This window comes from Mastomys coucha, unplaced genomic scaffold (assembly GCF_008632895.1).
Source record: "Mastomys coucha isolate ucsf_1 unplaced genomic scaffold, UCSF_Mcou_1 pScaffold14, whole genome shotgun sequence".
NCBI lineage: Eukaryota > Metazoa > Chordata > Mammalia > Rodentia > Muridae > Mastomys > Mastomys coucha.
The window spans coordinates 38182615-38206523 of record NW_022196896.1 but is presented as its reverse complement, the minus strand read 5'-3'; the positions used below and the strand labels follow the sequence as shown (position 1 = coordinate 38206523).

At 38.4% G+C, this 23909-nt stretch overlaps 1 protein-coding gene and 1 non-coding gene across 10 annotated transcripts in view; one reads left to right on the top strand and one right to left on the bottom strand.

Annotated features, from left to right (window-relative positions):
* Sntg1 (syntrophin gamma 1) overlaps nucleotides 1-23909 on the top strand; it is a 713733-nt gene that overhangs the window by 251695 nt on the left and 438129 nt on the right. For all 9 annotated transcript variants that reach the window (XM_031366794.1, XM_031366792.1, XM_031366795.1 and 6 more), the window contains one exon: nucleotides 2647-2709. The gene's annotated coding sequence lies outside the window, so the exon portion shown is untranslated. The remainder of the gene's footprint in view (nucleotides 1-2646; nucleotides 2710-23909) is intronic.
* LOC116089547 lies at nucleotides 9560-9664 on the bottom strand. Its single transcript, XR_004118349.1, has one exon. It is a non-coding gene; the product is annotated as a U6 spliceosomal RNA (small nuclear RNA).

Sequence of the window (23909 nt, the reverse complement as noted above, 5' to 3'; positions counted from 1 at the left end):
ACCAAGTTAACATTGACTAGAGCATTGTTCAACTTCCATGTGTATATGTGTTTTCCGTTGTTTCTTTTGGTATTTAAGATCAGCCTTAGTCTGTGGTGATCTGATAGGGTGCATGTGATTATTTCAATCTTCTTGTATTTGTTGAGGCCTGTTTTGTGACTGATTATATTGTCAGTTTTGGAGAAGGTACCATGAGGTCCTGAGAAGAAGGTATATTCTTGGCTTTAGGATAAAATGTTCTATAATCTTTTAGATCCATTTGATTCATAACTTCTGTTAGTTCCACTGTGTCTCTGTTTAGTTTCTGTTTCCATGATTTGTCTACTGCTGAGAGTAGTGTTTTGAAGTGTCCCATCACTATTGTGTGGGATACAATGTATCCTTTGAGCTTTAGTAAAGTTTCCTTTATGAATGTGGGTGCCCTTGCAGGTGGAGCATAGATGTTCAAAATTGAGAGTTCATCTTGGTAGATTTTTTCTTTGACCAGTATAAAGTTTCCTCCTTACCTTTTGTGATAACTTTTGGTTGAAAGTTGGTTTTATTGTATATTAGAATGGTTACTCCAGCTTGTTTCTTGGGACCATTTGCTTGAAAACTTGTTTTCCAACCTTTTACTCTGAAGTAGTCTCTGTCATTGTCATTGAAGTACATGTCCCGTATGCAGCAAAATGCTGGGTCCTGTTTACATATCCAGTCTGTTTATTTTTCTTTCTTTTTATTGTGGAGTTTAGTCCATTGATGTTAAGAGATATTCAGGAAAAGTGATTTTTACTTCCTGTTATTTTTGTTGTTAGAGGTAGAATTATGTTTGTGTGGTTATCTTTTTTGGATTTGTTGAAAGATTACTTTCTTGCTTTTTCTAGGGTGTAGTTTCTCTCTGTGTGTTGGTGTTTTCCATCTATCATCCTTTGTAGGGCTGGACTTGTGGAAAGATATTTTATAAATTTTGTTTTATCATAGAATGTCTTGGTTTCTCCATCCATGATAATTGAGAGTTTTGCTGGTTATACTTGCCTTGGCTGGCATTTGTGTTCTCTTAGGGTCTGTATGACATATGCCCGGGATCTTCTAGCTTTCACAGTCTCTGGTGAGAAGTATGGTTTCTAATAGGTCTGCCTTTATATATTACTTGACCTTTTTCCTTTACTGTTTTTAATAATCTTTCTTTGTTTTGTGTATTTGGTGTTTTGATTATTATGTGATGGGAAGAATTTCTTTTCTGGTTCAATCTATTTGGAGTTCTGTATGCTTTGTACATAATTGTGGGCATCTCTTTCTTTAGGTTAGGGAAGCTTCTGTAATTTTCTTGAAGATATTTACTGGGCCTTTAAATTGAAGTGTCCTATTGTGTGGGGTACAATGTGTGCTTTGAGCTGTGGTAAAGTTTCTTTTATGAATGTGGGTACCTTTTACTCTCTTTTATACCTATTATCCTTAGGTTTGGTCTTCTCATTTTGTCCTGGATTTCCTGGATGTTTTGGGTTAAGACCTTTTTCCTTTTTGCATTTTCTTTGACTGTTGTGTCAATGTTTTCTATGGTATCTTCTGCCCTGAGATTCTCTCTTCCATGTTTTGTATTCTGTTGGTGATGCTTGCATCTATGACTCCTGATTTCTTTCCTAGGTTTTCTATCTCCAGGGTTGTCTCCCTTTTTGATTTGTTTATTGTTTCTAGTTCCATTTTTAGATCTTGGATCATTTTGTCCATTTCCTTTACCCATTTCAATGTGTTTTCTTATAATCATTTAAGGGATTTTTATGTTTCCTCTTGAAGAGCTTCTAGTTGTTTACCTGGGTTCTCCTGTATTTCTTTGAGGGAGTTATTTATGTCCTTCTTAAAGTCCTCTATCATCATCATGAGAAGTGATTTTAGATCTGAATCTTGCTTTTCCTGTGTGATGGTGTTACCAGGACTTGCTATGGTGGGAGAATTGGGTTCTGATGATGCCAAGTAACCTTGTTTTCTGTTGATTATGTTCTTATGCTTGCTTCCTACCATCTGGTTATCTCTAGTGTTACCTGCCCTTGCTATATCTGACTGGAGCCTGTACTTCCTGTGGTCCTTGTTGTGTTAGTACTCCTCAGAGTCTAACTGTCTCTGTGATGGTGTGATTCTGGGATACTGTGATCTTGAGATCTTGGGTGTGTCAGAGCACCTGGGAGTCAAGCTGCCTCTTGGACCCTGAGATCCTGGTGTGAGCAAGCTCCTGGGATCCTAGGCTCCTATGATCCTGTGATCCTGGCTGTGTTAGAGCACCTAGGAGTGGAGCTTCCTCTGGGTATTTTGAGACTAGTTGTAGAGTTCATGCCCAAGGTGTGCTGGTCTGGTGGGGGTACTGTATCCCTGGATCCTGCTGGTCCCTGTTACTCCCAGTGTTGGGACAGATGTTGTGTCCTTCTTACCTCTGATGCTATGATCCTGGGGGTGTTAGAGCACTTGGGAATGGAGTTTCCTCTGGGTGTTTTGGGCCTGGCTTTGGAGTTCATACCCAATGTCTTCTCAGGGCACTGGCCCAGACCACCAGAAATTCAGTCTTAATGTGTAAGATATCAGGCCATGTTGAATTGAGGTTGACAAATATGTAAATAAGAGACAAGAGCTGAAGCATTCTGTCACTGAGTTTTCTTCCCTTGCTTTGTATTTCAGATCTAGCAGCGAGTGCTCCTACTGCTGTATGAACAAGAGTCACCCTGGGTTCCTGCAGCCAAGGTAAGGCTTCTTCATCTGTGCTTGTCAGAAGGGTTTATACTGTGTGTGACATGTAGACAAGCATGGGCAGAGAACGGGGTTCTGAAGATGGAATGTAGAACTTCCTCTTTAAATAGGAGGGGTATAATGTGCCCCTTCCCTTAAATAAACCTCATTGAATCCAGGTAAAACAAAATAAGGAAATAACTTTGGATTCAATATAAATTGTTATTTATTATAAATATGTCTAAAGAAGAAGCCCTGACAAGCCCTTCATCTGAAGATTGGCAATGTTAGTGGAAATAGAACTAATATTTTGGTAAAAATAGCTTTGTAAAAAAAAGGAATAAAAGATGTTTTAAAAGATTCTGTAGCTAATTTGAGTGACTGTGACTCGGGAACACAGCTTTATGTTACTCTGAATTCCATGTTCCAATGTGGAAGCAGGTTCATCAACTTTTTTTCATTTTCCAGAACAAAGAAAGTCCCAAGTCAAGGCAAATTTAAGATGCATTTGTAGATATATCAGAGAGGCGGGTACAACAAGATGGCAGAAGCTTTTCTCTGGGTCCATGAAGCTACCTGATGACATTCTTAGCTTTTGTATTGGTGGACACTAGTAGTTTTCTAAATTAATAGATCTTAAGAGCTTTTGTCTATTATACACAAGGTAATAGTTCCCACACAGAGGTGTACAAGGAATGGATGTTTCAGAAGTTAAGAACTAGCCCAAAATAAGATAATTAGCCTTTGGACCTGCAATATTCCAACTTCACTGTTGGACTGAAATTATAATCAGCCAGTTCGTCTCTGAAGACAGCTTCTTTTTATAAGTTTTCATTCACAGTTACACACAACTTTTCTCAGGAGTTTTTGTTCACATGCTTATTTATTCAACTATCATAATTGCACGCAGGATCCTTATAATATTTAAAATTTAACAAATAGTATATTGCTCACAAATATACAAAATGTTATTAAGATCACTTGAAGCTAGGAATACCAACTCTAGTGTCTGGATGAGGCTGCTAATGGTCAGAGCGAATGTCTTCAGGAGAGAGAAACAGCTAGTAAGGGTTAGTCAAGAAGCCTGGGTCACATCAAAACTACTAGGAAGCATAATTGGGATCTGATATTTTTTTTCACTCCTTGTATCTGACATAATATTTATATGAGACATATATTACTATACCTTAAATTAAATAATCAAGAATATATTTTATCCTAATGAAGGGAAAATTATAAACGAAGCAAACATCTAAAATTACCCAAATTTACATAATTTTAACAAGATTGACTATGTAGTGACTATGTAGTTCCACTTGTGCTTATGATCATTTGTATTAGATTAACTATTTACTTACATTTAAATAATTAGAAATGGGACTTTGAAAGGTTACTACAGTACTGTCTCTTTTTTATTACTAAAATATAAATATTGTTTAATTAATTTTTAAAAATTGCTAATTGTACTATAAAATATTTTAGACACTAGTTAAATCAAGAAACATCAGTACTTAAGATATAAGTAACTATGAATGTTATTGTTATTAGAAACTGATATGTTTTTAGATAACTTGAATAAAAAGAATTAACTAAAACTTTGGGTATTTAAAAACTAGCTCTTATTGTTTGTTTTATTCAAATTATATTGAATAATGAGAGAGAGAAACAGAGAGAGAGAAAGAGAGAGAGAGAAAGAGAGAGAGAGAGAGAAAGAGAATATTTTTAAAAAGTATGAAAGAAAGAACTTAAAAGTTTTAAATGGGGTTTGGAGTAAGCAACCTGCTATGACAAGAAGGCATGATCAAATGAAAGGATGTGATATCTTCATTTGTAATTTCATTGAATCTAAGATTAGTGTCATTCCACCACTTAAAAATAAAGGATGTTAAATGTTAGATACCACAAACAATGCTAAAACTCTAATCACAAAAGTATTTAAGAAACAAAAATATGAGAAGCATTAGTTATTCAGAGTACTTTATCATCACTAGTGCTAAAGATGAGTGTCATCAAGAGTGTTTGAAGTTCACATGAAAGTTCTCTCAGATGATTTGAGAAAGTTCACTGCCTCCTAGAAGTATGGTAGATATACCTGTATGTAGTCCTGGTTTTTAAATCATGATGCAATCTTTGACATCTTCTTATTTCTTTAGTTATTGGAAAATATCTGTCATTTTATCCTTTGAAGAAAACTGTAACTAATTTTGAACTTTAACTATCATAGTTTTACATTGTGTATTATTTGTTTATCTAAGAGACCAAATTTTATGAACAGATTTCAATATTTGTGCATTAAGCAACTTTATAATCACTACATACACTAGTAGGAATATTCTAAGTAGGTATTACTCTCTGAACAGAATTTTAGAATGACTATTTAAAAAAAAAGCTTTATATGATGGGAAAACATTTATTTATGGGTTTTAAATGTCCATTTAGAAATGGAAACAAAAACAAAATCAGTATTTAAGAAATACTTTAGAAATTCAAACATTTTATCTCAGGGTATTGAATTAATGTATAAAAAATTATAACTTTTATATTAGTTACAATAATATTTATTAAATAACCATTTCCAAAATTGCTTTAATCTTAGCATTATTTTTGTTAATACAAATTTTAGAAAACAATTTCAATGAGATAATTTTATGACCTCAGAATACTTCTGCTGTGCCAGTAGACTACTTCTAATGAGGCAATTTTATTTTATTCTTTATCATAATATTTTATTATATAGAAAAATGTTGTTTTGACAAGAAAATGATACTATATAGTATACAGTATGTTTTTGTTATAGCATATACTTGTGGCACACTAATTTTATGAAGAGAAGATGTTATTCCTCTCTCCCTCTGTAGGTTTTAGTGAGGATCATGTCATGGTGTCCCACAGTGCCAGCAGCAGGTATAAGGGAGAGCAATTATTCGTACAGCTGAAACCTAGAGAGAGACTTCAGTCATGACAGAGTTGGCTCTCTTCAACCTGTGGTCATGACACTCCTCTTACACAGTTTCTGAGAGGACTCTTTTCACTTCTGTTAATACTTACGGTTAATCCTTTAAATACAAACACTTTAAGAATAATGTTTATAAGGCTAAGTTGTTACCATGTCTTTCAGATCTGCCCACCATTTATTTCTTTAGGTTGTTTTTTTGTTGTTGTTGTTGTTATTCATCTTATGGTGATGGACTATAGTTATTGTCCATTTGGTTCAATTGTCTGTACAAATAATATGTTAGTTTCCAGTTTTCTGTTGCCATGTGACAAATACAACTAAGACTATTAAAACTAAGCAGTTTAACTACATTGAGACATACAGGAGCTTGGGAGGAAATAACTGGCTAGTTTAGATTTAAGATCTCAAGAAGTTGTTGTCACAGTTAGCTAGATAATAGCAGAGATTCTTCCAAATTTTTATGAGTAGTTGTTGGTGAGATTTGTTTCTCAGTTGATCTGATGTATAGATCACATTTATTTGACGAGTCAGCTGCTATGTAATTCCAATAAATCTCTTCTATGTGAGTTGTCATGTGACAGAGTAACTAATGGAAGAGAGAAGAAAAATATCACAGGTAGAAGAAGTGGCTTTTTCTTGCTTAATCTATAAAGTGCCAAACCATTGTGTTTTATTCTATTTGATATTTTATTTGAGCTTATTGGCACTGCCACAATAAAGGGACACAGAACATGTAATTTATAGTAAATAAAAATTTACTAAGAAGTGTGCAAGAGCAGGTAATATGTAAGAGGTGCTTTTCCTGCACTGTATAAACTGACAGGGTGAGAAGGTGAGATAGTGGAGCCAACCTTGTCCTTTTGTGCTCATATACTCATAAAATAGTAGCAATAATACACTCATGCTAATGCTGTTTCAGTGTCAGGTATCCCAGTTATATCTGAATATACTGACATTCAGATCTGTCACTTTTAATGACCTCTGGTTGAATGAAGAAGATGAAAGTAAGAAAATGAGGTGATCTTTGAGGGCAGTCTTGAGAGATGCTCACTGAATTGAGCTAATTTGTGCTCCTCTCTAAACCTCTATAATAGACCAAATTTCTAGTTAAGTATTGATTCCATAAAAGGTAGAGGCCTTCTAATATTTCAGTTTCACTTGTCAAGAAATTTGGGACACTTATAACTTCTGATAGCTACTAACAAGAACTCATTTTGAGAGTTATTGGATTTAACAGAGTTTTCATCTATAGACAGTGACTTTTCAGAATCGAATGATATGAATAGGGGTTGTGAGGACTAAATTATTTTAGAGTTAGTCTTTCTATATCAGTTTTCCTAAGATTCAGTGTTACTGTCAACTAACATACAATATAAATGCCAAATTCAGGCCAATTTTCCTTCTGGCCATATGCATTTGCAAGGTCCTTTTAGTGGGGTATAGTAGTTATATTCCAAAGCAGGTACACAGGCCTTCACTCCTACTTGTCTCATATCTCTGGGATTCCTGGGGTCTGAGGTCACTCAGCCTTGCCATTTCTTATGTCTGTTTGGTAGCATGGTCCCATGTGCTTTACCTGTGCCACCACTGTGCTAGCATATTTTGTAGGCAGAAAAGATTGCAGATCAAAGTTTTGTGGATGGGTGGTGTTTACCTTTCTCTTAGTGTAGTCTGCAGAGTACAGTCCCCTACCAAAGACACTACAAGATGGAGATGGAGTTTCTACGTAGGCTCTCCCTCTCCATGTTCAGTGAGTTAAGCGCTGGGGTCTTGCTGTCCATCTGCCGATAGGAACCCATTATCTTGGTTACTACTCAGGTCGTTTGGGGATTTCCATGGTAGCACTTTGGCCAACAACTCAATTACATATAATTTATTCCCTGTACTACAAGCTCTGTTTGGTGGTGAATGTCAAGCTGGAACTCTGTCTCCCTCATTATTTAAAGGATTTTCTTAGTACAAATTTTACAATATTTTACAATATTTTAGGGAGTTTCTATTGCACTATGTTTCCATATCACTTCCTAGATGTACTGCAACTCTGTCTCTCCCCATATCCCCTCCCTCAACTACATATCTTCTCTTCCTCCCCATCCAAACCTCCAATTCCTATTCCCATTGTCATCCCCCAGCACACATCCCAATTCTGCCCATAGTCTGTTCTATTCTGTTTTCTTTTCCCAGGGAGATCCATATGTTCCTTCTAGTCTCTTCTTCTAAAGTTGACCTTTCTGAGACTATGAATTATAGTCTGATTATCATTTTTATGCCTAATAACTATGTATAACTGAATTCATACCATATTTATCTTTCTTTGTCTGGGTAACATCTCTTAGGATGATTTTTTTCTACATTCTATTTTCTGCTTACAAATTTCAAGATACCACTTTTTAAGAGCTAAGTAGTACTGTATTGTGTAGATGTATCACAATTTCTTTATCCATTCATCTGGTGAAGGATATCTAGGTTGTTTCCAGTTTCTGGATATTATGAGTAAAAGTAACAATGAATATAGTTGAGAAAGTGTCCCTGTGGTAGGATGAAGTATACTTTGAATATATGAGCAAGAATAGTATAGCTAGACCTTGAGGTAGATCAATTCCTAATTTTCTGAAATACTGCCATACTGATTTCCATAGTGGTTGTAAAAGTTTGCACTTTAACCAGCAAAAGAAGAGTGTTCCCCTTATACCACATCCTCACCAGCATGAGCAGTCACTTGTGTTATTGATGTTAGCCATTTTGAAATAAGTGCAAAATGGAATCTGAAAGTCATTTTGATTTGCATTTACCCAAGGCTAAGAATGTTAAACATTGCTTTAAGCATTTTTCAACCATTTGATTTCCCCTCTATAGATAGTTTTATGTTTATATCTACACCATATTTTTAATTGGATTATTTTGGGTTTTAATATCAAATTTATTGGGTTGTTTATGTATTTTGGATATATTCCTCTATCGGAGGCAACTGGGACTGGAGGAGCAGAAAGGGAGGCGAATAGCCAGTCAGCTTATTTGTCTCTCTGGCAGGACTGGCCTGTGGGTTAACAGTGCTGGAGTTGAGGACTGGCTTTTTGTGTTAACAGTGCTGGAGCTGAGGACTGGCCTTTGTGTTAACAGTGCTGAAGTTGAGGACTGGCCTTTGTGTTAACAGTGCTGGAGCTGAGGACTGGCCTGTGGGTTAACAGTGCTGGAGTTGAGGACTGGCCTTTGGGTTAACAGTGCTGGAGCTGAGGACTGGCCTGTGGGTTAACAGTGCTGGAGCTGCAGGCTGGGGTTAAGCAAGAAATTGTTAAGGGAGGTTAAGAGGGGGTAATTTGTGGGATCCACAGGAGATGGGAGCAGGGTATGGGGGAGGAAAGACTGCAGCACATAAAGGATTATTGTCTGCAGCAATGGCGATCTGTAGTTAGTTTACCTAGTCTCCTGGAAAGAGTCAAAGATAAATTTTTATAATGTAAATAACAGAATGGACATAGAGACTTCAAGTGACCACATATTTGGGAGCACCTCTAGCACTGAAACAAGAAGCTGGCATCGGACTGACAAAAGGTATTGAGTCACTTGTAACTCTTGACAAAGATGTTTATGTGAGCTCAATGTCTGGGGCTGGGGGCTGGAATGTCATGTGATCACGTTAAGTGAAAGGTATCTAAACACAGAAACCTATAGTATCATAGACATCTAATGGTTACAAACATAGGTAAACACAGAAAACCCAGAGTACCATAGACGTCTAATAGTTATAAACATAGGTAAAGGACAGCAATCATCTTTGTTTAACTTACTAAGTTAAAACCAAATTTAAGTTGTTTATTAAGATTTAAGTCATTATGGCTAGTACCCTGAGGGATATTTTTGTATGTGTTTTGTTGTTAGACAACATGTTTACTTTTTGTTATGGTGAACACAAATATGAAATGTTTCAATAACTTACATGTCGTTTTTGTGCAGGCCATGCTAATTTTCTCTACATTAGTCCAATTTTAATATATATGCTTCCAAAACAAGCACTCAATTATAAATTTTTTAAAAAGTATGAATTTCCTGCATGGGCCATGTTTTCCTTCCTTTAGGATATATTGAGCAGTGAGAACATAGGATGCAGGAATAAAGCACCAGAATTCTGTCCCACATGGAGAGTCCCTTGCTTTGAAGGAAACAGCTTCATTTCCAGTGTCTAAACAATTACTTGCTATCCCATAGTCATTAAGTCAGAGAAATGAGTACACATAATTCCTTATTCAGGGTTTCTTAAGTCATCTAGGCTGCCTTGTCACCCAGAGCTTAGACTCTTTCTCAAAGCTTATTTGACAACTGAGTGCAGCTCTTTACTTTCATAAGGACAAGACCTGTTTTGTTCTTGTGTAATGGAAAAGGTTTCTCTGAGTTTTCAGTCTCCAGCATTTACAATTATTGGGTATGGGGTCAAATCTAGAACATTTGCTTGCCACCCAAGTCAGCAGTACAGCACATATCCTCCTACTATTGGAGAACTACCCTCTGACTACCAAGGATTGTCTTATAAAGTGGTAGTTGTAAAATTAATGATTCCCACTTTACTATTTTGTTCCAAATAATGTGTATTTCTCTACTCCTCTGAATGAACCTGGTTCATAAGTCCATATAAGAATGGAGATAGCTGAGTCTTGAGATAGGTCACCCCTAATTTTCTAAGAAACCACCATATTGATTTTGAAAGTGGCCATTCCATTTGCTGGTTTGTACTCCTACCAGCAAAGAAGTGTTCCTCCTTGCTTCATACCCTCACCAGCATGAACTATCACTTATGTTTCTGATCTCAGCTATTCTTATAGGTGTTAAACAGAATCTCAGAGATTTTGATTGGCATTTCTCTAATGGATGAGGATGTTGAATATTGTTTTTTAAGTGTAGTTACCAACCAATGACTGGTCCAACTTGAGAGTCATACCACGAGAGGGAGTCCACTCTCTCTCATAACCAGAAAAAAGTCAATGAAATGATTCCTAATGATATTCTGCTATACTCATAGACTGGAGCCTATACTCATAGACTGGAGCCTACCATAATCATTATTAGAGAGGCTTTATCCAGCAACTGATAGGAGCTGATGCAGAGACCCACAGGCAAACATTAAGAGTAGCTCAGGGAATCCTTCAGAAGAGGGTGAGGAAGGGTTGTAGAAGCTAGCTAGGTTAAGGACACCATGAGAAAATGGACCACAGGATCAACTAACCAGGGCTCATAGAGGCTCACAGAGACTGAACCAACAATCAAGGGGCCTGTATGGTTCTGATCCATGCCCTCTGTATACATGCTTTGGTTGTGTAGCTTATACTTTTAATGGGAGTTCTAACAGTGAAAGCTGGAATTGTCTGTGTTTTGTCTGGTTTGGGGACCCTTTTCCCCTACTGGTTTGCCTTGCCCAGTCTTAATATGAGGGGATATGCCTAGACTTATAACTTGATATGCCGTGTTTCATTGATATCTCTGAGAGACCTGCCATGTTTTGAAGGAAAAGGAAGAACAGCTGCTCTGGGGTAGAGGGACTGGGAAGAGAAGAGGGAGGGGATACTGTGATGTATATATGAGAGAATTTTAAAAAAATGGACCTCTTCCATCTGTCAAATATTTGTGAAAGCTACAGTAGCAGTTCCCATGCCAGAAGAATAACAATTCAAACTGAAGCTAACCTACATTCTATTGTGATATAGACATCTCTCCTAATCATCATTTCATAAGGTACTAGAGTTATGAAAAACTATAATTAATCTCAGGAGAATACAAAAATGCAAATGGGAATATTGAAACTTAAGTGGTAAATGCAGAAACACAGTTTTAGCATCTGAAATGAGAAAACTGTTGCCAAGCCTTGAATTGCATTACTTTGTAGGTTCAACCTCCTCCTCTTTCAGAAGACTGAGATAATAGCTGTGTTCCATAAAAAAGTCAGCAATGGTTGGCATCAAGTCAGTAAACCATGCCTCAGAAAGAAATCTTTAATTATCATTGTGGAATTGAACTTGGATACTCATTCTTAAGGCCTCCAATAGGATGGCAGTTTAGATCTAAGGGCCTGCTACTGCAAAAGGAAAGTATAGGAATGTTACAGTATATTATCTTGTATTTTGCTTAAACCTAATTCAGTTATATAGAGCTTATAACATTAGCCCTAATTAGGAGTAGTCTTGCTGCAAGGAAATACTATGACCAAGTAAGTTAGAGAGTAAATAGCTAATTTTGCTTACACTTCTACACCATTGTTCATCCTTGAAGGAAGTTAGGACAGGAACTCAAACAGGGCAGGAATCTGAAGTCAGGAGCTGATGCAGAGGCCATGGAGTGGTGGTGGTTACTTGGTTGCTCAGCAAGTAAGTTTTTTTGTTTGTTTGATATTTCAAGACGGGGTTTCTCTGTGTAGCCCTGGCTGTCCTGGAACTCACTCTGCAGACCAGCCTGGCCTCGAACTCAGAAATCTACTTGCCTCTGCCTCCCAAGTAAGTATTCTTATACAACCAAATATTAACAGCCCAAGAATGGGAGCATCTGTAATGGAGTAGGCCTCTCCCTATCAATTACTAATTAAGAATTTTTTTTTACAGCCATATCTTATGGAGGCATTATCTTAATTGAAGTTCCTCCCTTTCCAATGATTCTAGCTTGTTTCACATTGACATAAAACTAGCTGACTCATCCTTTCCTGACTGAGCCAGTTTGTTTAAAATCCAGCTACATTCAGTGTAGCTTTTAGATGATTCACCAAAACATGAAGTAGAGTCCCATTTGGCAGTAATTAAGCTGTCTTGAAGAAAAGAAGATGAATAGTGTCCTTGGAAGGGCACAGAAAAGCCATTCCCAATATGTGCTGTATCATGGGAAAATGAGGGCTCTCACTTATCTGGTGATGAGCTAGGATGAAAGATGCAATCAGAAGCAGGTAGAAGATCAATGTCATTTATGACCTCATGCCAAGAGAAATGTCACATTGTGAAGGGATCACACGGTACTTATTTAAAAAAATGAAACCTTAGGCCTGAAGCTGAATTGGCCATTATGTTTATTTTATTTTTTAATAGAACTTATTTTTTATTTTATATACATTGGTATTTTGCCCACATGTGTGAGGGAGTTGGGGTCCCTGAAATAGGAGTTATAGAGAGTTGTGAGCTGTCATATAGGTACTGGGAATTGAACTGGAAGATCAACCAGTGCTCTTAACCAGTGAGCCATCTTTCCAGACCCTGTGCTTATTTTCTTACATTCATGGTATATTTGAATTCTTACTTTGTGAACTGTAAAGAACTGCTGAGTGATATTAATGATTATCGGGATAGTCACTGCTGCCTGTTGTATTTCCAGATGTGCTAATACTGAAAAGTGTATTATGTGTGTTGAAGAGTATGATACTTGAAATATACAATTGGAAGAAGACTTGAGTGCATGTCTGTCTGTATGCTATGGAAACCATAGTAGTTTGGAAGTGCATGCTTCAGGTTGTTTATGGGTGGAGTGCCCATCCAGAGTCATTTGGCCTCAGATCATAATTGTCTTAGGGTTTGCACTGCTGTGAAGAGACACCATGATGAAAATAACTCTTATAAGGACAACATTTAATTGGGGCTGGCTTACAGGTTCAGAGAGGCAGGAGCATGGCAGCATCCAGGCAGCATGGTGCAGGAGGAGCTAAGATTTCTACATCTTAATTTGAAGGCTACTAGAAGTAGACTAGCTTCCAGGCAGCTAGGAAGAGGGTCTTAGATCCCACAATGACACAGGCCAAGGCCACACCTCCTAATAATGCCACTCCCTGGGCCAACCCTATTCACAACACAACAATAATCAAATTCAGAATTGCATGAGATTAAAAGGTACCAGATCTCAGGCTATTCTGCTTAGCCTGAGATACCAAGGAGCTTGGTTGATACCAAGTATCTTTTGGATATGGATATTACTATGCCATGTAGTAGTTATTAACACTAGTTATTTTGATGACTTTTCTCTAAAGAGAATAGAAGTTGTCCTTTACTTATCTTGATCTACATTTTCATTTTCTATGATATTGGTTAGCTGAAATCCATTGCTTTTAAGAATGCAGCATGGAATTTTGAGAAATAAACACTAGGAGAATTTGAGGCATGGCCTTACAAGTGCAGTGGTGAGACCTTGCACCATAGCACTTGATCCCATTTGAGCAAAATCTATCTCTTCAATCTGAGCATTTACATAGTAAACCATCAGTACAGTAGTAATTCTGATGTAATCTCTGTGGTCAGGCTGGCTTTTGAAATAGGAAAGTGTGTGCTAAAGTAGCAGTTATTTTTAACTTTTACTTTGTATGTCTCCAAATTAGAACACTGATGCTGATGATTTTATTACAGTGTACTCTTATACTTTTTCTATTAGATCATTAGCTATTTTAATCTCTTCCTATACCGAGTTTATCAACTTAACTTTATACTTATTATATATAGGAAAACTGTTATGCCTGCAGTTTCACATATGGGCTGGTGTCCAGGCTCATAGTCCAATCGATGAGATGTTACAGCTTTGTTAAACAGGGAGAGGAAAGAAAGAGTTGTTGGAGAGTTGGAGATATTCACTTGGTGGCTCTTCGTATCTTCAAAGCATGTTCTTGTTACAATTACAAAGAGCAGTTAACATTTTATCCTTTTACACTCTCATGGAATGGATTTCAAATATTCTTCTTTATTGTTGTATAGCATATATGCACATATTTAGGTTCTGCTCACATTTCTTCATATACAACACCAACATGGTTCCATTCTTGGATGGGATGTGATTCCTTAATAGTAGTAGCTGCATCATATGAATAGGTGTCCATGCCACCTGGCTTCCCTGTGTTCACTGCTCTTTTATACTTGATGAGACGGTCACTCTGACATCCTCAGCATCTTCCTATTGCCAGAACAAGATTATTCTAAGTATCAAATATTTTAATTATCAGATTTTATGTTGGTGCTCTTTTTATCTATGCTGTTGGGGTGTTTACAACATATATGTTTTCTTTGCTTTGTTATACCACAAGCTGCTTTTTTCTGTGCATGAAAGTGCTGCTCACAGGATGCACCATCTCTTGATTCTTTTGCCAGTAGAATTGTTCAAGTTTCTGGTTCTTTCAGGGGTGTTGATGATTCTCCAAGTCACTGGTTTTGTTGTTGTTGTTTTGGTTGTTTGTTTTTGTCTCAAGACAGGGTTTCTCTTATAGCCCTGGCTGGCCTGGACTCTGTAGACTATGCTGTCTTTGAACTCAGAGATCTTCCTCCTTCTGCTTCCCAAGTGTTAAGATTAAAACATATGCCACCACTGCCCAGCTCTGTGCAGCATTACTAATCTGTTGTAAATGGCAGACTGAATAGCTGCTTTGTTGACCAAACTTCCTATAGGACATGAAGGCACAGCTCCTAGAGATTCTGAAGATTGTCAGGGACTACAAGTAAATATGAATGGCTTCACTTATTTGTTTTATTTTATTTCCATAAAAGTTTAAATACAGAAACTTATTTTCTTTTTGTGACTTCAGGACTCCTCATTATTCCAAAACATGTAGAGACCCAAACAACATTGTAGAAAAGTTAATGAATGGATGGTAACATATTTAGTCATAATCTACACATTTCAAAGATTTTCTTTTGAAGTTGAAAAGACGGACTGTACATAATTTTAAATGTGCTTGTCCCTTCTCTCCCAGACTCTGCTGCTTCAGTGCTGCTTTCAGAAAATCAGTCGATTTTCTGAACATTCATGGTATTTCTCCCCTCTTTGAATCAACATACACTGCTTTGTAACATACTAAATTCCTCTCTTCTTAATCAGGAAAAATTGGCTAAGACGAGATCTATACAGGTAAATTCCATTGACAATGTTTTGAAACAAGAATGGTCTATATGAGTTTCCACTTTTAACAATATAGAAAAAGCAGCAAACATTTCTCACAAATGTTTTTCTTATAAATGTTACATCGAATACTGGTTTAGGATTCAAAACTGAAGAGCAGAATTAGCAAAACCATGGCATAAGCAACCACAGTGGTGCACACATATATCATTTTTCTGTGCATGGGGATCAATCCATCATTCCTCCACTGCCCACCTCAAATATCTGTCAATTTTGCAGCTTTGTTGTAGTCTAGTGATAATGCACATGATATTGCTGTCATCATACAGCCTCACTGCAGCTAAGCCTTCTTACCATATTTCCTATCATTTATTATGGATACCAAGGCCAGTGTGTAGTACAGATTCCACCACTCTATGAGGATAACACACAGTGGTAGTCAGCACACTAACTCTAAGTTGGTTGAAATTATAGAAGTTTTGTTTGCTCGGAGCAGCTGATTCTCCAAACAGAAGTTTAGGACTTTTGAGTTCATAGGTTCTATGCTGAGGTTAAAGCAAGAGAAAGTCCAGCTACATGAGAGGATCACTGTATTTTGAAATCTTGTATTCTAGTGAATGCCTGTTTTGCTTTTTGTAGGGCATTAATTGCCTCTGTCCCATCTGTGTAATGGAGGGAGGGAAACTGCAGACTCAACAGTAATCTTTAGAAACTTCCTCATATACACCTTGTCATTGTTTTACTGGTTTGCTTTTTTTCATTCTCCCATGCATTATAACCTGGCTGCACTTTCCTCTTCCTCCATTCTTGCCAGTTCCTCCTATATCCCTCCCCTCTCCCACAGATCTCCTCTTCCTCTATCTCCCTTCAGAACAAAAGAAGGCATCCTAGGGGTATCAACTGAATATGGCATAGCAATTTACAATAAAACTAGACACAAACCCTCATATCAAGTATGGATGAAGCAACACAGTAGGAGGCAATTCTATGTAGTTATCCTCCTTAATGTGATGCAGAAAGGAAGCTTAAAAAACACTCACATGTCTTCATGGTTTCTTGTCCATTTCATGGACCTTTATTTTAATTTTATTATTTTTTTATTGTCTGTGAATTTTAGACATGTCAATAATGACTTTTGATCAAGGCCACCCCAGTATGTCCCCTCCAACTTTCATCACAATATTACCTGCAAATTTCATATGCTATTTTCTTGTATGTGCATGCATGTGTGGACACACTAAGGTATGGATAGGCCACATCTTTTTTATTTTTTATTTTTATTTTTGAGACAGGGTTTCCCTGTGTAGCCCTTGGCTGTCATGGAACTCACTCTGTAGACTAGGCTGGCCTCAAACTCAGAAATCCAAGGCCTCTGCCTCCCAAGTGCTGGGATTAAAGGCATGCATCACCACAGCCCGGCTAAGGCCACATCTTTTAAGGGCTGCCTCATTGAAGAAAACTGACTCAGCTCCCCTCAGCAGCCATCAATTACCAGTATCTTCAGAGATAGGGGTTGGACTACTAGGCTGGGATTTTGGCTGGCCTGATCTGGTGCAGATATTGTGCTATAGTCAGAACTACTGTGTTTATGTGTGCAATGGTCCTGTTATGTCAGAAAAATATTGATTAGCTATAGATGTCCACTACCTCTGGCTCTTACTATCTTTCTTTTTTCCTCCTCCTCAGTGATCCTATGAGGTAGGGGATGTGCCATAAATTTTGTATTTTGAACCCAGTCTCTAATTCTGTGCATGTAGACCAGTTTTCAGCCTCTCTATTAATTTCTATCTACTGCAAAAAGGACCATCTCTGATGTGGGTTGAGAGATGCAGTGATTGATAGATATAATATTTAGAACTTAGGGCAGCCCCCTAATTCTATGTCAGATTAGTAGACTAATAATATTAGCTTGTCTGCTAGGATCTATGACATGGAGAGCTAAGAAATTTGGTCCAGTTAAGTTTTCAAGATAGTAAAATTTCAATTTCTGCTTGTTCTTCAGAGATAGATAATACCAATCTGAGAAGCCATTGACTTCTCTGTTAATTGTTGACAACAAAGTTTCCTGGTGCCATAAGCAATATTCCATTGTTTTCATGTTCCAGAATTAGAAGCCAAGATCCTGTTGCAAAAGACACAATTTACTTTATATATTAGACATAATGGAATCATGCTAAAATGTCTCTCCCTGCTGGCTAGCTTTCATTGCCTTGGAAGTTGCTATGCAAGAAACCAGGAGAGAAAAGTCATCACTGTGCATTATGGATAAAGTCATTCCCGTTGGGTCCTGGGAGCCTCACATCTCTTTGGTGTCTTGAACCCTCCAGTGGCTGTCCCCAGTTCCTCATACCCTGTGCGACCTATTTTTATTCAATTTCCTGACCCTCCCTCTGTACCTTTCTCATGTCTCCTCCAGATTCTGATACTGTTACCCTTATTTTATCCTCCTTTCCCCCTCCCTTGTACCTATCTCCTTCCATCTCCTATTCCCCCCTCAATGCAGAACTGAATCATCTACCCCCTGATCTTTCTTCCTTCTATGCTCCATATGGTCTGTAGGTTGTATCATCGGCATTGTGAGCTTTGGGGTTAGTATCTACTTATTAGTGAGTACCTTTTGTGTCTGGGTTACCTGACTCAGGATGATATTTTCTAGTTCCATCAATTTGTCTGTGAATTTCATGAAATTGTAATTCATAGAAAAGAGGGAGATAGAACCTGTAGAGACTGCCTCCAGTAGATAGGCATGGTCCCTTGTCGAGGGATGGAGCCACCCACCCATCTCAAAGGTTTTTTAACCCAGAAATGCTCCTGTCCAAAGGAAGAACAAGGACAAAAAAAATGGAAGAGAGACAGAAGGAAGGGCCAATTGGGGGAATGACCCCACTTGGGGATACATCATGTCTGCAGACACCAAATCCAACTGTTGCCATGGTCAAGAGATACTTTTTGACAGGAACCTAGTGTGGCAGTTCCTTGGGAGGTCTGGCCACCAACTGACCAAAGCAGAGGCAGATGCTTGGAGCCAACCATCAGACTGGACTCAGGGAACCTGTTGGGGGAGCTGGCAAAAGGACTGGAGGAATGGAGGGGGACTGCAACCCCATTGGAAGAACAACACAGGCTGGCCTGACCACCCAGTTCTCCCAGAGTCCAGACCACCAACCAACGAGTGTATCTAAAGGGAACTTTGGCTCCAGATACATATGTAGTAGAGGATGACCTTGCCTGACAGCAATGGGAGGGGAGACCTTTGATCCTGGGTAGGTTTGATGCCTCAGAGTAGGGGGATGTTGGAAAGGCGGGGCAGGAGATTGTGGGTGGGTGGGGGAGCCCCCCCAAACATGAAAAAAGGAGGGGAGGGCAGATGTGGAATGGGGGTAGTGGAGGAGTATCTGGAAAGTAGGATATCATGGGAAGGGGTAACTAGGAAGTGGGATATCATCTGAGATGTAAGTGAATGGAACAATTAACAATAAAAAGAAAAAATCACCCCCCACCCCCCAAAAAAAGAAAGAAAAGTAATCACTGTTCTTACCCCTCTGTGGACCTGCGTAATAGTGGTATGACTGTTGTACGGGAAAATATCTGCTGTGTTTGGGATTAAGGCCTACTTCTCAGAAATAAGTTCATGACTAGTATTGAAAGAAAGAAAGCCCATTGTGGGGGTAAACCTATTGCTTAGTGGACATTTTGTCAATGCACTCATTAAATATGTATGCTTATGTTCATAGAATAATTCTGCCTATAGAATTCTTCAAAGAAATTTCTTATTTTAGTAAATGGTAGCTAATGGGGAAGTTCATGGTTAGTCAAGTTGCTGAAATTCAGTGACTGCTGAGTGCAGAACCTTCAACTGAGCATCCATAGCATACCTTCAAGGCTTAGGAAGCATATTAGAAAATGGGGTCTCATAAAGAACACGAGAGCCACATGATGGCAAATATAGCTGTGAAATCCTGTATTCTCAGTTGGACGCGACTGATACATCCATAATTCTTAGAGCCTGCATAGTACTACACTTATTAACATTCAAGTTTAAATTAGGGGCGGGCTAATTGGTTCAGCTTCTCTCTGGAGAGATATTGAAAGTTGATAGGTGCTGGAGAGGGTAATCACTGCCTTCAGTGGTCTTGCCATTGGTGAATTACCAGTGCTGCAGAGGATGACTCAATACCCACACATTATATAGGACAGCACTGGGAAAACTCAGTGTGTCGTAGAACAAAGAATTGTTCAGTGGAGAATTGTTTCAGTCCGATTGACTTGGGGCCATGTATGGGAGAGATTGTCTTGGTTGAAGATTGTTGTGGAGAAGCTCCTCATATTGTGGGTAATACCATCACCAGGCAGCTGGGTTTGAGCCTTATGAGAAAACTCTCTGAACATGGGAGAATGAATGTGTTTTATTGTTTATGCTTCAGTTTCTGCTTGAGTTCCTGTCCTTGATTTTTCTTAGTGATGAACTGTAACCTGGGAGTATAAGTTGAAATAAACCATTTCTTCCTCTAAGGTACATTTGGTCATGATGTTTATCACAGAATCTGAAAGGAAAGTAACACAATAGTGAGAGGAAGAATTTTCAGGAGGCAGGTGGACTTAGTGAACATGAGATAACAGAGGATGGGATTATGAAATGTGACAAGAAAATGTATAAGGAATTGTAAAAATAAAAAGAAAAGAAAAAAAAGAAGCCAAATAAGATTTTTAAAAAACCAATAATCAAGAAAACTCAAATTATAGCTTCAGGGATTATTTTTAACTCTTTAGAATCCTGATGGTTTATGAATTCTGTTTATTTAGTAGTGACTTGGGAAACTTCATTCTCTGGCTTTTGCTGTCCACATCTGCTTTGTTTGAGGTAGGTTTCAGATCTCTGATGAAAAGTCTTGCCAGAATGGTAACAATAGGTTTACTCTTAGAAAATCTTCCTAGAGAAAAACCATTCATATTAAAATTGAAGCAATGCAATTATGAAGATCAGCAAAGAAAGAAGTAGGGTTTTGAAAATGAAGGAACTGTTAGACTTAAGAAGAGAAGTGGATCATGATGCCCTATTAGATGAAGTTGTGGAGAGGTTTTCTTTCTCCCCATTAAGTGGTGGGTATTCATCCTTCAAGAGAAAGCTTTTGGATTAGGATGCACAGTACCCTGAAAATTGGAAGAACTATTACAAAATGACTCACAGATCCCATAAAAGAATCACATGAATCACGAAAAAGCAAGGTAGTATGAATCTTCCAAAAGATCAAAACTCTGTAACTTTTAAACTTAAAAATACTATGGCAAAATCTCAAGTGAATATTTCCAAAAATTCAGGGCTGTATTTTATCTGTTCAAGTGCTTCCTTAGCGTGCTCAAAGCCCAGGGCCTAAAAGAACATAGGTTTCATGACTGTGCATGACTCTAATTCCAGCTTTTAGAAAATAGTCAGGAACTTCAGAAGTTCAAGTCATACCTGGCTGCAGTGTTTCTTCAAATTCAGCCCAGTCTGTAGAAGGCTCTTTGTTCAAACTGCTGAAATGTTTGCCGTGAAAATAAAATGACACAAGAGAATCCTTTGTGTCAAAGAGGCTAGAGAAACAAATCAACAACATAAAGAAAAAAGAAAAAACAAATAAGGAAAACACATAGCAAAAGAAATAAGAAAATCAAAAATATTGATTAAAAACATCAAAAATGTGGAAGATAGAAATCAGAAATCAGTGTCTTTGAATAAAATCCTTTAAGCAAAAATGCTGTAAATAATTTTAATAAAAATACCCAAACAAAACAACAAACAAAGCATCAGCTATATATTAACCCAAAAAGAAAAAGAACACTAGGAATAGAGAAGAGTGGCTAAGTTTTGCATTTAAATATTAGTGAGGAAATAAACGAGCATGCCCTTACTCTTCAGTATATATTTTTTCTTCTCTATCTCATGCCTTATTCTATGTGTCCATGAATCATGTATTTCTTCAGACTTTACTGCTTATCTGCAGAGAATGACGTCGTCTACTGAACACCTAGTACCTTTCATTGATTTGCTAGAGATTTTAGCCCTTAATTCGGGGTGTGTTGTGCATGTGCATTGCTGAAATACTCAAGTTTTAACAGCCATATTGAAGCACCCTAGTTCATAGTTCTCTGTCACTTCATCCTCTATGCTCTCATCTATATAATCATATTCTAATTGTAACCTGTGACAATTGTCTCTAGATTCTTGGTATTTCAACTGTGTAACCCACCCTCATAACTCTGCGGTGTAGTCACACTACACTGGAGGATTTGTTTCTTCTTTTTTTTATTTTAAGATGTCTGCTCCATCATGCCTTTGTCAGGGTCCATAAGCCTTCCTGCCTCCAGGCCATTCTTATAGAGCTTATTTCTAATGAGATACCACAATAGTCAACAGTTGCAACACATCATCCTCTTGCATTCCCCTGACTAATGCAGTCTGCCCAGAAAACCAGTTTAGCTTGTAGAGATGATGTTTCTGTCTGCTTATGTGCTTAGCTGTGTGGTACTAAAAGGAAATCGTATAAGGTCATGTTGAGCTCATGACCCCCATGCACCTAGTTATTAATTGTCCACTCACCAAAACGTTTTCAAATGTCCTTCCATTTTTTTATCTGATAATTACAATATTATTTGTCTACTAAAATTAAAACAATAACAAGAACATCTCAAGTGTCAGTCAGGGAATCTGCCCCGCTGACTACATGTATGCTATAAACTTCTGCAAGTGGGCAGAATACAGAGTTTCATTTCAGCAAACCACAGTTTTTCATTTCACATTTCTTCACTGACATGAGGATAGTATGTCTGAATCTGCACCTGAGATTTTCGAGTACCACCAATGTGTTCTCTGCACTACTCTAGTCTCAGCACAACATAAGCATAATTATGTCTTTAATATAATAATTCAGGTCACTGTAACTCTACTTGTCTTTAGTGTTTTTTTTTCTTGTCTTTAGTTTTAAGTCTAAATTTTCTGTCTTCTATAATACCAAACTCCTCAGAGTGCTCTTAATTGTTCCATTTTTCTTTTCTTTCTTTCTTTTTTTTTTTTTTTGGCTGTCCTGGAACTCACTCTATAGACCAGGCTGGCCTCGAACTCAGAAATCCGCCTGCCTCTGCCTCCCAAGTGCTGGGATTAAAGGCGTGCGCCACCACCGCCCAGCTCATTTTTCTAAGATTTCATGATTTACTTACTCTTAATTCTGTTCAGGCCTTTATTCATACGCTGTACAGCAGCCATTCTCACAAGGACAGTTTATGAAAAACTACACGTCTAATCTTTTACTCTCCTTGTGTTGGCTCATCCAATGCGATTCATGTTGTTTAAGTCATGTATTGTGAGGCTGTGAGCTGTGCACAGACAGTTTGGTCTCAGGTAGAGCACAGGCCTGGAAACCCTGTGACCCTAAGGGATGGTAGGTATTCGTCCATACCTCCTGGGCCCCTGGCTCCTATCTCAACTATAGTCATCAGTCACATAGGCAAGGCTCCAAGCTCCTGGTATTCCTCTGAACTCCACCCCCCACAGTTAACTGGCAACAGCCAGGATGACCCAGCCCACTATAAAAGGAGCTGCTTGTCCCCCTCCTTGCTCTCTTACCTCTTATTCTCTTACTCTCCTGCTCCCCCTCTTTCCCTATCCCCTTCCCCCTCCCTCCACTTGGCTATGGCTGGCCTCTCCTTCTGGCCAGCCTCTGTTTCTCTACTTTCTTCCTCTCTCTGCCTTTCAACAATAAACGCCTTAAAACCATGGACTATCTCTGCTCATTGGGTCGCTGGAACAATGGAGCAGGTCTTCCCCTAAGGAGTCACAAGTTTAACCTCCTACCAAGAGGCCTCCCTGCACTCCAGACTGCCAGCCAAACCAAGCAGTCTGCCAACCAAGCTAGCCCCTGAGCAAGATAAGGACTCTTGTTCCCCCTGTAACCTGCCAGAGCTCTTCGCCCGCCAGAGTCCGCCCGAGGGCATCCACCAATTCTCAGCTCTTCTGTGACATACAGCAGTGTCTGGAGTGTCCAAGAATGAGAACCCGACATCTCTGGCCCCTGTGCTGCTCAGGAACCCTGAAACTGGGGCTTCTGTGATGCCCAGTAGTGGCTTCTGTGGTGCCCAAGAGTCTGAACCCGACTCCAGAAGGTCCTTAGGGACCTCAGACTGCGCCTTTCCCACCCCCAAGCAGGGTCCTGCAGCTAACCACAGCTGCCTTCTGCCCTGTGGTTCTGTGGGGCGTGTGCACAGTCAAAACCTCCTGCATCCAGCCTTGTCCAGTGGTCCTAACCCCGAGCAGACGCGGGACCCCATTTTTGCCCCACAATGTATACTGGTGTAACAACTTTAAAAATAAAGTTACTGAGAGTGCATACCGTATTTGTTCTTTTGTGATTGGGTTACCTCACTCAGGATGATATTCTCCAGATCC